Source organism: Salvia splendens, chromosome 12 (genome assembly GCF_004379255.2).
Source record: "Salvia splendens isolate huo1 chromosome 12, SspV2, whole genome shotgun sequence".
Lineage (NCBI taxonomy): Eukaryota > Viridiplantae > Streptophyta > Magnoliopsida > Lamiales > Lamiaceae > Salvia > Salvia splendens.
In genome coordinates this window covers 12,405,284-12,422,420 of record NC_056043.1, presented here as the reverse complement: position 1 = coordinate 12,422,420, position 17,137 = coordinate 12,405,284, and the positions used below count along the sequence as shown (strand labels likewise).

Here is a 17,137-nt window from a genome sequence, read left to right as displayed (position 1 = left end):
AAGAGTGATTGAATGTTTTGTTTTTTGTCTAAAAGGGAAATGACTTAACTTTGTTGGGACGTCCCAAAAAAGAATACAACTTAACTTAGTTGGGACGGAGTATTATTTTCTTTCTCCACTTAACACACAAAACAATATCTCTTAAAATATTGTGCCACTACCCAAGTATGTCATCTGGACCTGCACAAACCAAACCGGACCGGCGGTTAACCGCCGGTTCGCAACCTAGAATCGGAACCGGCGCGGCGATTCCGAACCGTAAGACGGTTCGGTTCAAGTTCAAGAATTTGAGAAACTAGAACCGTCGGTTCAACGGTTCAAAGTAGGTTTCAGGCTAGGGTGTAGGCTTTTCTGGTGTAGTGTTGTAGAAAAGTGGTCAGAAACCGACGGTTCTGCGTCGAAACCGTGGATTGAACCGCCGGTTTCGGCGGTAAGCCGGCCAAAATTTCAAATTTCAATTTTTTAAAAATCTAATTATTCCTAAATTTTTCCCTATTAATACCCCCTTCTCCGTCATTTCTAATCACCCAATTATTGTGTTAACAAGGATTTCTCTTTTCAATCTCTGTTTTCTATTCTCATTCTCATACTTCAATTTTTCAATATGGTTTCTTCTTCTGATGAGGACATGCACCCCCTCCTCCACCCGTACCGCAAAGCAGTAAAATGTCTAAGTTACCATCAATTAGGTCTTCATTTGTTAAATATTACAAGAAGATCCCAATTAGTGCTGATCCGCTATCTCAAGATATGACATTGGAGTTTAATGCATGTTGTAACTTCTGCAACAAAGTCTACAAATTTAATGAAGGTGGGGGATATCGTACTCTCAATCGTCGTATGAAGACAATTCATCCGATCGAATATGGGCATGCCCCTACCGCCAACTAGATAAGTTAGGTAAAAGAACTAAGTGAGCTTTGATTCCCCAATGCAATTAAGCATTGAGGATATGCAGACATCTCAACTTAAATTTTATTGTTTTTTTTTTCATTTATTTCTAACTTTAAAAATAGGCAAATACAATTATTTGTATCTGTGTAACGACCTGAAAATCACGAAAATTTAAATTAGTTCAATTTCAATGGAGTTCAGTTATAAATTACTTCATAGGTCTTAATTAGTTAAACTTAGTATGTTGGTTTAGTCGGAAAATTGAAGTGTCTAGATAGTTTCTTCATATGAATTATTTGTCGTGTGGTGTTTTTAGTAGAATTGTGTAGAGAGAATAAAAGAAAAGGAAATAAAGAATAAGAAAGTATAAATTTATTAAAAAGAGAAATTAAAAGTGAAGGAGATTATTTTTTAATTACCTATTCTCCCTTCTGGAATTTACGGGAGTCATCTCTGCCTCACACTTTCTACACTTTTACTACACCCAGAAACACCGCCATTTACATTCACACATACTCAGCGATGAGCCGTTGCCTCCCTCCGGTGACCACCCCAGCTGACTCCTCTTCGCCTCTCTCTCTCTCTCTCTGTCTCAACCCTGCTCTTCAAACACACGCCTCGTTCTCCCTCTGCGCTGCCGCTGTCCGACGTTTCTGTCGCTGCCATCACCGGATTCCGGCAACTGTAGGATAGTCTTGTCTAACCCTTATGTAAGTAACCTTCCCATACCTCTTATTTGTCCGATATCATCCTTAATTGAAAGCTAGGGTTTAGATTCAAGTTCTTCCCCAATTTGAATTTAAGTACAATTAGGTGTAAATCCAATGTTTTGATGGCTTGATAGTTTCCAAAGCCTACTTTAAGGAGTGATTGGAATGAAATTGTTGGACTTGGTGTTTGAATGTAAGGATAATATAGAGTTCTTCAATAGGGATTTGGATGCTTGCTTTGCTAACTTGATTTAGCTTGGGAATTTATTTGCGTAATATACGTTTGGATCGTGAGAAAAATGCATTTTTGGTATAGGATGTTTTGGGAATTAATTATAATGAATTGAACATGGAATTCTAATGAAAATTAATGGGATGATTGGAGCATATAGTTGAATTACCTTAGATAGTAGGAATTTGGAGTTTACAAGTAGAAATTATGTTGTGGTGAAAGAAACAAAGGAGACAGCTTTTATTTCATGTTCTGGCAGAATTTTCCAACTTCAGTTTAACCAAGTAAACGATCTCCTTTTCTTACCAATTTTTAACTGAACAAACTTTCATGTGTCTTCTGCCATGTGGCCAAAATTCAGCTTCAACCGAGTCAAAATGAATTTATAATGATTTTTGTAAGGGGACTGCGCCGTTCTGCTAGGTTTGGGTAAAATAGACATTTATGGCGTTTATTTTCATCGGGATTACGTTGAATTTTGACTTATTGGTTGTCCGGATTAGTACTTGTTCTGTAAAAATCTTAAGACATGACCAAAGTCGAAATGCTTATGTTTTAACCTTATTCTTTTGGACAAGTGTATGAAGATATGATTGCTAATATGAAATCTGGAAGGAGAGTAGTTTTGACTAGTCTAATGTCTTGTGGGATATATGCATAAATATTATGAAATTAAGTTAGAAGATAATGGTAGTAGATAAACACTAATAGCATGGATTAAATATATAAAATAGATTTATTTGATAACAATATGAATTTGATAATTTTATATGAATGTGATAGGAGATAACAAGGACATGGAGAAGGAGCAGGAATAAAGCGATTCGTATGTCAAAGGTGTGTGGCATTTTTGAGGTAGTATACTCTTCATTAGATTTTAATTCTTGATTTAAGTCTATGTAATTGCATGTATAATAGTGTGGGTTAATCAGTGAGTCAATATATATGATAATATGTTGATTATACTACTGAGCTTGTCGAAGCTCACTCCTTTCTTTTCCCCCTACAGATTAGGTGGTCAGACTAGCCCTTTTGCTTTTGTGGTATAGCTGCGCAAGTCGGCTCACTAACCAAAGTTTTGCGTTTGGGTAATTCTTTTGGATTTGCTAATTGTGGCATGTATAGGAAGTGTAATATAATTGGAACATTTTAGTTATTTCATACACTTCAGGTAAACAAGTATATTTTGTGAATAGTTATCCAGGTTGTGTATATATATAGATGTTATATAGCCGTTTGTTTGTTTACCAAGTAATGGAAAATAATTTATCTATAAGCAGATAAGGATTTCTGGTAATTAGATATTTGTATCAAAATGTGACATCACTTATTCTATTATTAAATTAATCCGGTAAGGGGTGTTACAATTTGTATATACTCTAGTCGGTGAAGGAGACTTCTCTATAGGACTAATTTCGGGAAACTTTGACAATTCTACCATAATTGTTGATTGTTAAACTAAACTCAACATTTAAGGTTGAATTGCTAAAGGTGTCTTTAATTTAGTTGTGTGGAAACATCTCCTTCGTTGATCAAGAGTATATACTTATAAATTTATTGTTCAAAAAATTCAAGTCTTTTTTGTAGGTCTCGTTGAAATTTATAAGTATATTTATTTAATACTTCACTTTGTAAATTGTAATCGTTATAACTTATAATTGTAATGTAACTTGTAGTCTCGTTGAAATTCATATCAATAAAATTGTAACTTTCATCCTTATTGTTTGAATTTTATTAATGTGCCTTCTGTAGATAAATAAATCCAAAAAGGCAAAAAAAAGAACCACCAGAACCGTCTGTTGAACCGGCGGTTTTTTGAGGCAGAATCGGAACCGCTGAACACCTTGCCAGGTCGGTTCAGGTTCAAGATTTGTTTGAATCGTGTGCTGCTGGTTTCGAACCGGAACCGTCGGTTTTTGAACCATGTACACGTATTGTTATCTATTATGGGACACAGGGAGGGAGTAACTAAGTTGCTGCGTGAGATTAATTCACAAATCCACTATTAAAGTTTGAATCCATATTGTAAATAAATCGATAATTAGTAGAAGAGATGTTTGGGTAGTTAAATTGGATGGAATACAGAAATAAAACTAGAAGGGGTAAACTTAGAAGAGGTCATAGGAGCATCTACAGTTGTTAGGACCATTAGTCCATCAATAGTCGCCACATCAGCATTTCTTAGTTCAATCATTTCTTTTGCAGTGGTCACCCTATCAATTAAAATTCATTTTTCATTTAATCTTTAATGTTATTATTTTTTTACATATTATAAATAGTTAAATTAAATGCAAAACATACCTTACTTAATTTTTTTAAAAAAGTTACAAGTTTAATATTTAATTTTAATTTTTTGTTTTCAAGCAACAAATAGCAAAATAGAAGTATATTAGAGCGTCCGCAGTGGTGAGTGGGCACGCGTCCGTCCGTCCGTGCCAGCGGTGCGGCACCGCCTGCTCGCCGCTGGCGTGGCGCTGCTCGATTGATAAGGCTCGTTTCATGCATCTATTTTGAGTCCAAATTCTATATTTTCCATGGTGCTAACGTGTAATTATAAGTCCAGGTGTGTGAATATTCTGTCAGACCCAGGAACGTGTTCTATTTACCAGGGCAGAGGAAATAAGAGTAAAAAGTGAAGAAAAGGAGCAGAATCCTCGAGGGCATTAACGCCAAACCACAAAGACCGATTGCCCTAGGGATTGGAGCCGTGCCTATAAATACGAGGAAAAATATCAAAAAAAAAAGAGGAGGAGTTTTTGGGGGAGATAGGAAAATCCTGTAGCACCCCGGAAAATTTTTGACTTTTTTTTATTTGATGGCTTATTTTCGTTTTATTAATGTGGATGTTGATTTGGAAATGCATTTTTGGAAATTGGTTTCTATGAGGTTGTGTTAACGATGTGAAATTAATGGTTGAGAGTTATGTGGAATAATATGATATGTTTTCCAATGGGCGGGATTTAATTAAATAGGATCATGCATATTTGTGCCAGTTACCTTATTCAAATTCTTTTTGGCATTTCTATTTATTGGAAGTAATATCTTCTTTCTTGGATTTATTTAATTGTTTTGGGATATTTATCCAAATTAAATCCAAAACCAAAATATTCTTATTTATTTTTTCATGATTTTTGAAATCTCCTATTTTTGGGAGAGGAGAAATTAAGTATTCTATAATTGATTTCTTACTTATTTCTTTCCATGAATGAATTGGAATATTCTAGCCAATCTTGCCTTACTTTATTCTATTAAAGATTTGGAAATTTTTCTGGTGGGAGGAACCTTAAACCACACGCCTACTTCTCATTATTTTTGGAGGATTTTACAAATTTCTCTACTCCGTATTATTTTATTCTACTCCGTGAAATACCAAATTAAATCATAAGCTAATTAAATAGCTATGATTTCAAAAATCCTCCCCTTATTTCTCCCCATAATTCACGCCTCCCTCCCCCCTCCCCCAAATCTCTCAAATCTTTATTTGATTTATTCTCCCAAATCTTCAATTATTTGTGGGATATATTATTTCCTAACTCTATAAATAAAACCAAAAACCTAACCCTAAACCCATCTCACCCGCCTCCATCTCAAATCACACGCCCCTCCCCTTGCTCCATCTTCTCCCACACTTGTTTTTCTACTCTACTCAAGATCCTTTCGATTCGCCAAGAGTTTGTTGAAGAATCAAGAGTTATATTCGTTTCTACCGATTGTTTCGTTCAAGAAAGGTACAATCAAACCTCTATTCTTCATTCCTCTCCATCCAAACATTCTTTCGACTCCCTCATGCATCTAGTGAGTGTAGGGATTTCAAATCTAAGGATTTAATCGGTGGGGAATTTGTGTTTGCATTTATGTATGCGTTTTGAATGCAATTTTGTGAAGTTTGATTTGAATCTTTGGTGAATGATGTGAGTTTATGGGCAAACATGATTATGAGAACCTTTTAAGCATGATTATGTGTTTTCCAGCATGAAAAGTTGGGGTTTGTTTGATGGAAGATGAAAACCCTATTTTCGAAACTATGAACCTGAAATCTGTGGTGCACGACCAGTAGCTTCTGATCTGTAATTGACTCAACGAACGAATTTTGATATGAAATTTTTACTGAGTAAACTTCAAGGTGTTTTCCGTGTCTCGTGTTTTAATAATTTTTTGAAGTTGACTGCGCAAATCTGCCAGAAACCTGTGTTCTCGCCAAGAATGTTTCGTTTTCTGTTTGACTGACCAAATGAGCTCCGATTGATGTGATTCTTGAACTATATGAAAATTTGAAGTGTCTTCTAAGTCGTGTAAAATTTTCAGCCTTTTTAGGCATTGGATGAATTTATGGTAAAGTTTTCAAATGAACTGCGCAGTGCTGTTAGAAATTTTATGTTCCGACCAGAGAGTTTAATTATTGTTTTGACTGAATAAAAGACGTTATTTCAGTGTGAAAATTTGTCTGGATGAACTTGAATGTGTCTTCTGTGTTGTGACCAAAATTTAGCTTCATATGAGGTCGGGTGAATTTTTAGTGATTTTTACAACACGGTCGCGCAGTTCTGCCAGTTTTATGCCTTGATAAAATGACACTTATTTTCAAGTTTAAAAGTATTATATGATGCATGTATGTCCATGGAACGTGTTTAATGATGTGATCACGTGAGATACGTTGAAATATATTATGGTGTGTTTTTCCATCTTTGTGACGAACATTGGGTTGGGTAAATTGAGAAAAACGATGAGAGAGAAACTATAGGGCATGCATGGTAATATGTTTTTGTGGAAGGTTGACTTGTGTTGTCGTTGACAAGGGTGATTGTGTATTCGTGAACTCGAGGAACGAGAGTTGCCATAAGTTGGATTGTGAATTGTTAAGCGAACGAGGTGGGCTTTCTTTTCAAACCTCTTTATTTTTCCGAAAATATGATGTGGTGTTATAAGGGTGGTTTAAAGTGTTATGTCGTGCCGTGATTGTTTTGATGTTGAGATTTTTGCCTGATGCCTAGTTCGTTTGAGCTTGCTCCGTTAGGCTATAGGGCTATGTTGAGATTGTGCTTGATGCCTAGTTTGTGAGTTCGTTCCATTAGGCTATAGGGCTATGATAAACGAATTCGGGTCTGAGTAGGGCCGCAAACCCTATCAGGCTGTGTACACAGAGGGGATCGTGAGCCGTCCTTGCTAGTCGGCCGGTCTCGTGGGCGAATAGTGCGGCCACACTTTCGTCGCACTATGGTAAGAGGATGTGATTGATTGATTGATGAGAAAGTGGGGAGATTGTTTTGACCGGCCGGTCTGTGAAAAGTGTTTTTGTGATACTCGTGATATTTCTTAAATAAACGTAAAAACTCGAGTTCACTGGTATGGATGACATAACTGTTATAAAATATTTTCGGCATGAGCCCATTGAGTACAACAAGTACTCAGCCCTGCATATCCTTTTTCTTTATGTGCAGGTTGAGCGGGATGTTGCGGTGGATGTTGAGCGAGCTTTAGGAATTCCCGGATGCGTCGTGTCTTCAAACATGGGCGTCATCCTATGACTCTCCTCTGATACTTGTTTTTCCGCTGCCGTGTTTCGAATCGTTCTTGTTAAAGTCTTTCGTTTTGCCCCACACTACTTTTTAACACTATTTACCTTGAGATATTAACCCGCTCCTTAATTGTTTAATCGATTAAAACTCTTCTTTTGAAGCTTTGTTTAAGATGTTGTCTTTCATTGCTTTCCCCTTTTTTCTTCCCTGGTCTTTCGTCCCTTCCCTAGTCACGATTTCCCCGTCTTTACTATCCTTAGTGAGGGCGGTCGTAACAAATCCTTAGTTAGTTCCGGCTCACTCTTCATCTTCACTCACTTAGCTCACGCGTTTGGTTTCATATGGGGAATTCTGGGTAGTGGTGTAGTTTCGGTGTCTTTGGAAGTGTAACACCGTCCCGATAAGGGCGAAGAAACAATTTTAATTTTCTGCACCTACTTACTTTCGCCGGCTTCCTTGCCGGAAGTTCGGCTACTGTTTTAAGGCTACATTTGCAGTTAGATGCTTAATCTAGTTTCTATTTTCTGTTTCCGCTCTGATTCTGATGTTTTACTGTTTAGTTACTGATCTGGATGTTTTTCGCAACTGTTGGATATTTGAAGTTGAGATCGGAGAGATCTGAGTGGATTTGTTGGTTGTTGGTATGAATCGGAGTTGGAGGTTATGGATCTGAGTTTTGTTGGTGTGAATCTGATGGATCTAGTGTAGATTTCCTTTTTAATGTTTAAATCTGAGTACGTACTTTTGGATCTGCATGGAATTTTCTGTTACTATCGATTTACTTGACCTAGTAGATTAGATCTGTTAATTTTCTGCCTAATCATCATGTTTAACGTCCGATCAGAAGTTTGCTCTGTTTCTATGCTCTGTTCTGTTCTAGTTCATGTTTGTTTACTGAAGAAGATGAAGATAATCTGTAGTTAGAATCAGATCTGCTTTAGTTTGTTAGTTGCAGCTTTCTTGTCAGTAGCTATTTAAGGAAATTTGTTTTGTTACTTTTTCTTATGTTATGTTGTCTCGCTGTTTTAGGAAACTCTACTTACTTGACCCAGTAGTTTGATAACTGTTCCAAAGTTAATTTCCAGTTTCAAATCATGCATGTGACTATGTTTGAAGCACTTTCAGTTCTCTGGATCCAGTAGATAGAATAGATTAGTTTTAATTTCCCAAGTCTAGTAGTAAAACTCAACCCTCTTGTTGCGTGACACCAGCCAAACCCTCCGAAATTCTCTTAATGCATTCCAAACCCTTCCGTCCTCGTAGATTCGATCCCGACTTCCATATACTAGCCAATAGTATAGAGGGTTGAGGTTTTGAAGCGGGATTGTGGTGACAACGACTGAATTTTGAGAGTTCATGATCTCTTAGACCCTGTGCTCTAGCGAATCCTCTGAACCTAAGAGTTTACTTTTACATAGCAGCAACAATCACTAATCTCGCACTCTTCATCGATGCATCGAGCACGTCCGTGCCAGCGAGCAGCTGTCGAGGCGCGTTCTAATTGGCCAACGGCATTTCCGTTGGAAATTCATTTTTTTTAAATAAAAAATAATACCAAAAATTAAAAAAAAAATATTTTCAGATTTCCAAAAATATGGCCGTTTTTTTTACCATTTTTCTGGAATTTTTTTGATTTTTAAAAATTTTTTTATTCCCAAAATCATCTATAAATACACACATTTATCATTCATTTTTCACATCAAATCATCTCTCATTCATCTCTTATTCATATTTTTTCATACAACTTATCTACGTCTTCCTCTCTCACTCAAACCCTCTCAAATGGATTTCATCAATCTCATTGCGGAAGCGGAGGGCGAAGAACAAGAATAATATGAACAATATCGTGCCGCCTATGAAGCCTATGTCACCGCGAATACCCCCGCCCCTCCTCCTCGACCAATTAGATTAACTCGCCGCTACATCCATCGTGATCGGGAGGGAGCCAACGAAAGGCTCGTTGCCGACTATTTTTCCGACCAGCCGTGGTTTCCGGAAGATTACTATCGGCGCCGTTTTTTGCATGTCAAAACGCTTTTATGCGTATTGTCAACACATTATCCGCCCGTGTTGAATACTTTCAAACAAGTACAGACGCAACCGGTCGACAAAGTCTCTCGGCGTTGCAGAAGTGTACGTGTGCCATCCGACAACTTGCTACTGGGCAAACAACTGACCTCTTTGACGAGTATTTGAATGTCGGTGAGTCAACTGGAATCCTTTGCCTTAAAAATTTTTGCGACGGCGTTCGTTCAGCTTTCGGTGAGGATTTCCTTCGGGCACCCACCACCGATGATTGCCAACGGTTGCTTCGTCTTCACGAAACAGTCCATGGTTTTCCTAGTATGCTTGGCAGCATTGACTGCATGCATAGGAGGTGGAAGAATTATCCGACTGCTTGGAGGGGGCAACACTTAAGCGGCCCAACACTTATCCTCGAAGCGGTCGCCGACTACCGCCTATGGATTTGGCATGCATAGTTTGGTATTGTCGGACCCAACAACGACTTGAACGTGCTCTATTCGTCACCGGAAATGCATACCACATGGGTTACTATCTCGCCGATGGTATCTACCCAAGGTGGTCGACTTTCATGAAGACGCTCAGCAACCCGCAAGACCCGACACGGGTTGTTTTTGCGCAGCGTCAAGAGTCTGCTCGGAAAGACGTCGAAAGAGCTTTTGGGGTCCTTCAAGCCCGATTCAACATTGTGAAGGCCCCGTCTCGGTTGTGGTACGTGAAAAATATCGCCGACATCATGTGCACGTGTAGTATCTTGCACAACATGATTATAGCTGACGAAGGACCGATGGCGGCTAGCTTTTACGACAAGGATGAAGCCGGAAGCTCAACCGCGAGGTCTCCCCCACGGCGAGGTGAGCATACGACGGTGGGCGAGAGCATCGAAACAAGGAACACAATGCGCGATACCCAAGCCCACATTGAGTTACAAGAAGACCTAATCAAACACATTTGGGCGAAATTCGGCCACGAGTAGTGGATTTTTTTAATTTTATGAATTTAATTATGTAATTTTTAATTTTTAGGATTTTAACTATGTACTTTTTAATTTTTAGGATTTTAATTATGTAATTTTTATTTTTTTGTAATTTGTAATAGTATTCCGGATGTTTTTAATGCATTTTAACTTTGTGAAAATATTTTTATTTAAATTGAATAATAGAATGGTGGGACCCTTGAGCTTGTCCTTGCGGAAGAGCACAGATGGGACTTGAACCCACAAGCTCTATGATTTTTCAAGACACATTTACCAGTAGGCTAAACATAGATTTTGTATTGAAATCAAAAAAAGTATTACATAAAGCAACAAAAACTCTCTTTTAAGTCTAACACTAATTGTCCCACGTCCAAATCACAAAGAAACTTGGGGTTGAAAACCTATGTATAAAACTACCATTTATCCTACATCAAAGTCCAATGAAAGTTGGAGTTGAAAACCTATCTATAAAAGGTTTACTCAAGCAATGCAAAACTTGCTCATCTAGTGTGAAGAATTATATTCTACAAAGTATAATCTTTCACTTATTCAGGGATCCGTCATTTAGTATGGATCATTGTGAAATTATAGTTTTTTTTAATATAATTTAAAAATGTTTTTTTAATTAAAAACCAATTTTTATAATTAAAAATTGATTTTTTTATAATTATTTTTTTTTTATCGTCCATCGTCCGTGCTCCTGCAATGGGTAGACGAGGTGAAGGACGAGAGTCGGACGATGCCTTCATCCACAACCGAACTTTCGGTCGTGTCGGTCGTCCGCAAGATCGCCCGTCGACCTGCAATGGCCGGACGATCGAGGATGAAAAATAACCACTGTGGATGCTCTAAAGAAGGCGGATGAGAGAATAGGCTAAGTCCGATGCGATAGACAGATGTGTCATATAGATGCACAATTCCATTGTTGGTTACCTGATTTAATAAGTTCATCAAAAATAAATTTCCCCATTCACTCTGATTCTAAGATGCACGTAGAACAACAGGTCCAAATACAACAGAGGGAACCACAGACATCTCCAACAGGTCAAATAAATTTTCTCATATACTAAAATCAAACTTCTCTACATCATCTCTCTCTTGCTTTATTCTCTCTCCACTTTAATTATTAATAATTTTCCCAAAACGAGTGCTTAAAAGAAGTGTTTCGCTTATGGTGGGACGAAGGGAGTAAGTAAATTTGTTAATTAACTCGCATTGGTAGATTATTCATTCTCTTGGACAATACATGAGGCGGATAGGACTCATATATAAATTATTTCTAATATGTTTGAGATTATATTTACGCTCATTTGATTGCTCGTACAGTAATGTTAAATGAACTTGTATTGCACCAGTGAGTTGAACTCAACCAAATACTTTGTGGTTTATTTTACATATGAAATTGGATATGAGACATACTTTTATATTTCAACATTTAAAAACTATATGAAACTTATTTGATATGTTTATTAGATTCTGAAGTATGTATAAAGTTTGGCCAAATTCATATTAATAGTTCCCACCAACTAATGTAGTTGATATCTTAAAAATCCTACAGTGGAAAGTTGCCCCATCAAATAGGGACACTATCCACAATATTTCTCATCATAAAATTCACACTACCAAATATACTCATAGCAGTTGTCAATATTATATCTAATACCTATTTTGTCACATATCATTTAATTAAAAAGTCAATTATCTCTGCATCATATAATATATTGTAGGATCTTATATCATATCAAACGAAATTATGATCTCAAACCTTGCTTAAATAATTAGTATAAAGGGCAAAATCTGCCTCAAATAATATATTGCAGGCTCCTACATAGTTTGGGGTATCTTTCTCATTATAGATAAACCATTATTTCCTACTTAATCTTATAACTAGATATATGATCAAAAACCAAATAAGACAAGTACAAATTTTCAGTCTTGAATTAAATATGATGCTTTGATTTTCTGCTTTGGCCCAATACAACATTAATTGTTTTAACTCTCAACTTCATGCAGAAAGTGGATCAATGGAAACCCCTATCTTCAATATCTTTAGAAAAGTTATTTGTTTGTTTTTGCTACTTATAGCTAAATGTCAATATGTTAATGCTCATCTTTCAAGAAATTGATTTAATTTGGGGTCTTAATTTTGCAGCCGGTAGAGTGGATGTGTTACGAATAAATGAGAAAACAACTCACGAATGCAAAGAAAAATATACTCCATTTACAATTGCTTACTCAGTTTGTTACTATTTGAGTCTGCATCCCCAAGCTACAGCACTATATCATGTTTATTACAGTGATAACGACGACAACGACAACGATGGCAACTATTATTTGATATCAATGCAACGTCCACAAATTTTTGAAAATAACATTAATTGATAGTAGTATGTAGATATTCTCAGATATACTCCGTTTATAATTTGCCAATAATTTTTTTAAGTTTCTTAATTTGAAGAAGAAAAAAAACACTAGAATTAACAATGTTAAATCTATTCTAGAAGTGGTGTGGCCTAAAAGAAACCTACATTTTCCATAATTGTAGTTGTCATGTACAAAAAGATGGGATCAAAAATCAAAATAGTTTCCGAGTCAACGAAAACTGAACTTTCCAAAGCGACAACTCAAGATGTGGTAGAAAATAAAGAAAATAAAATGATATTATGATATGACTGTTTAATACCTAACTTAATATGGCCTGTGATACAAATAGTAATGAATTATCAAAAATTGATAATGACCTTTGTCTTACTGAAATGACAATTCCACTTTCAACATTATAAACAAGTCAAAAGAATAAGATAAGTTATGTTGAAAATACTCCTACACTATAAAAAAACTAATCTCTTAATGGCGCACAAATTGAGACGCAGTTACTAGCGTTTCAAAATTTTTAAAAATAATCATAATTTAGAATTAAAAAAAAGTGTTCCTATAAGTTGAGGACATATTATCTTAATCTTTTACTTTTTTAAAACGCTTATATTTATGTCCCCTAATTTTAGTTGAGACACCAACAATAAGGACATTTTATGAAGTGTTGGTGATATATAATTACACACAAATTAGCATCCTTAATAGCATTAAAAAAATGTCCTCAGCAAATTTTTGTCAGTGCTACTTTGTTTCTATGGGAAAAAGTTGAGTTACATGCATGATAAAATTTGATGCTACTCTAATATAATTGTTGAAATTACTCCTACTTTGTTTCTATGGAAAAAAGTTGGGTTACATGCAAGATAAAATTTGATGCTACTCAAATATACCTTTTCGAACATATGCAACCTCCCAAATATAATCATAGTTTAGTTGGTAAAATGATTTTTCTTTAATCAATAAATAAGAGATTTGAGTAAGTCATCACGACCATGTGATAAATGAGGAACTAGTATTAATATTCTCTTTTTTTGTTTTGTTTTAGTGTGATGTCAACTCCATATTAATGGGCTTAAATTGAGGCCCAGTCCATCCTATCCGCATTCACAATAAATAACTGGGCTAACTTTATAGCCCAAAATGAAATCCCAAGTTGAGCTTCCAAATTAAGGAAAATCTATAGATATATAGAGAGGGAGGTCGGAGGTTTTTTTACTAAGTACTGTATAGTTTAAAGTTTAATCTTATCCATCCTTCATCTTTGTTAATCAATCTGTGATGAATGCTTATCCGTTTTTATCATATCTACTGATTTGAATGTGGATGCTATTAATGGATTTTTCAAATTTGGTTTACGTCAATGGAGTTGTAATGTTTTGTAAAGTGGAGAGAATATACACGTTCATTAGTGTAAATTGAGATTGCCTGAAACTGAAAATTGGGAAGAGCATTATGTTGATCCTTAATGCAAAGTAATAATTTGTTAAGAATTGGATCAACAAATCAACCAATGCAACAACACAATCAAGAAATCGAAAGAAGGAACACAGAATCGACTCAAGATTTTACGTGGTTCGGTTCGCAAACCTACATCCACGGGACAAGAAAGTATCACTTTATTCACTATCAAAACTCAAGAATCACAATTACAAATCACTCAAAGAACAGAAAATGCTCTCCAGAATTCAACTCACATGAACTCTCAAGCTTACAACTCTAGTGAAGACTCACTCTATCGCGTTATTCCTCTCTTGCTTTGTGTGTGTATCACGCACAAAATGAGCAAAATTTAGCTCTTAAGAAAATGCCCAATTTGAACTTTCTATAATTGCACTTTAGTCCCTGACTTAAGCTATATTCATTAAAGTAACCACACTTCAACAAATCTCCACCTTGGTTCTTTCAACGAATTCAACCTCTTCATCCATCTTTGATCCTTTAGTGCTGGATCAAGTTCACCAGCTCCAAGCAGTACCTTAGCTTAGAACTAGACAGAGTTTTTGTAAGCATATCCGCAGCATTGTCATCTGTGGACACCTTCTCAATCTTGACCTTTCCCCTGTTCACTTCATCTCTAATGAAGTGTAACTTTACATCCACATGCTTGCTTCTTTCATGAAATGTATGGTTCTTTGATAAGGAAATGAATTTGTTACTATCACATTTAATAGCTACGGATCCCTGCTCAACACCGAAGTCTGACAAAATCCCCTTCAATCAAAAACTCTCTTTGACGGCCTCTGTCAATGAGATATACTCGGCCTATGTAGTGGATAGAGTCACCACTAATTGTAAGTTGGATTCCTTTCTATGCCTGATGATATCCATACCCAGTATCCTCTTGGCATCCCCTAAGTCCTTCATGTCAAACTCAGACTCCAAACCCTTCTTAATTTCCTCCACTTCCTGCATTGTTGTTGTTGCAACAAGCATGTCGTCTACATATAACAGCAAGTAGGCCACTGCAATCACATGCTTCTTCTTCATGAATACACAACTATCATAGCATGATTTTTCAAAACCAGTCTTCTTGATAAATTCATCAAACCTGATGTACCATTGTCTGGAGCTTTGCTTCAATCCATAGAGACTCATCTTTAATTGACAGACTTTATCTTCATCTCCTTTCTTGACAAAACCCTCTGACTGCTCCATATAAATCTTCTCTTCCAAATCACCATTCAAGAAGGCCGTTTTTACATCCATTAGTTGTAGTTCCCAGCCTCTCTGATTCACAATGACAAGCAAAATTCTAACGGAAGCATGTTTCACAACGAGTGAGAAAATTTCATTGTAATCTATTCCTTCCCTTTGTGTGAAGCCTTTAGCAACTAACCTTGCCTTGAACCTCACCTTGTTATCATTGAATGCTTCTACTTTCTTCTTGAAAACCCACTTACAACCAGTAGCCTTTTGGTAATTTGGCCTCAAAACTAGTGTCCATGTTTGGTGTTTATACAAGGAATCAATTTCCTCTTGCATTGCTCTTAGCCACTTGTCCTTTTCTGGAGTTCTTACTGCCTCTTTGTATGAAGATGGCTCATGATACTCTATTTCTTCGGCCACTGTCAGAGCATAGTACATCATGTTATAATCATTGAACTTTGAAGGTAGATTGATCTTTCTTCTCTCTCTGTCCCTTGCTATAACATGACTCTTTTCTTGCTGACTCCCTTAATCAACTGATACATTATCTGAGCTCGGATCAGAAATCGGTTCATTAGTAGCTTCTTCTTCCCGAGGATGCTCCACCTCAAACTGAGTGTTGTCTGACTTCTTCTCAGAGTATGGCATTTCTTCCTCTCTAAATATTACATCTCTGCTAATTACAACCTTTCTCATTTCCTTCTTAGTGCCCCACAATCTATAACCTTTCACACCCTTTTGGTATCCAAGCATCACATATTTGATGGCCCTAGGATCCAGCTTAGTTTTCTAAGCATGTGCATACGCCCTGCATCCAAAAGTTCTTTGCTTAGTGTAACTCTCCAGCTGATCCATACCATTTCATATCTGGTGTTCGGTTCTCAATTGCTGCAGAAGGACATTTATTGATCAATAAGACTGTTGCTGAAGCAGCCTCCGCCCAGAAGTTTTTAGACATTCCTGATGATATAAGCATGCACCTTAGCCTCTCAAGGATAGTTCTATTTGTTATCTCAGCCACCCCATTCTGCTGGGGATTATGAGGCATCGTTCGATGTCTCTTGATTCCCTTTTTCTTACAGAAACTATCAAATTTGGCCGAAAGAAATTCCAGATTGTCTGTGCGTAGACACTTTAAAACCTCTCCCTTCTCATGCTCAACATCAGAACACCACTCTTGAAACTTCTCCTAAGCTTCTGACTTCTCCCTCAATATATATATCCATATCTTTCTTGAAAATTCATCTATAATAGAAAGGAAATACCTACCTCCTCCCATGCTTTGAACTTGTGATGGGCCCCATATATCAACATGAGCATACTCCAATGGCTCTGGTGAAGGGTGTTTTCCAGCAACATATGGTAGTTTCTTGCTTTTTTCCAAGAACACATTCCTCACAGGAGCTGACTCCTGATCCCTCAACATCCTCATCATATGAGATCAACTTCATCTTGGCTAACTCCTTCAGACCACCCTGTCCCAGATGGCCAAGCCTCAAATGCCAATGAGCTAATTTCAACTTTTCTGATACATTTAGATGCCCTGAATCAACATCTTTAGCCTTCAAATAATACAAGTTGTTCACTCCCTCTGCTGTCATTAACACACTTGAACCCTTTATTACTTTCAACATACCATCAGTTGATGTGAAAGAGAATCCCTTCTTCTCAAGAGCTCCTAAAGATACAAGGTTCCTCTTAATGGTTGGAATAAATCTCACATCAGAAAGAATTCTCAGGGAGCCATCTTCCATGACCAACCTCA

At 36.7% G+C, this 17,137-nt stretch overlaps 1 long non-coding RNA gene across 1 annotated transcript; it reads left to right on the top strand.

The window, feature by feature from the left end:
- The first annotated feature begins 1,331 nt into the window (after positions 1 to 1,331).
- Positions 1,332 to 3,112, top strand: LOC121757228. The gene is made up of 3 exons (XR_006041185.1): positions 1,332 to 1,604; positions 2,620 to 2,691; positions 2,846 to 3,112. It is a non-coding gene; the product is annotated as an uncharacterized LOC121757228 (long non-coding RNA).
- Positions 3,113 to 17,137: the final 14,025 nt, after the last annotated feature.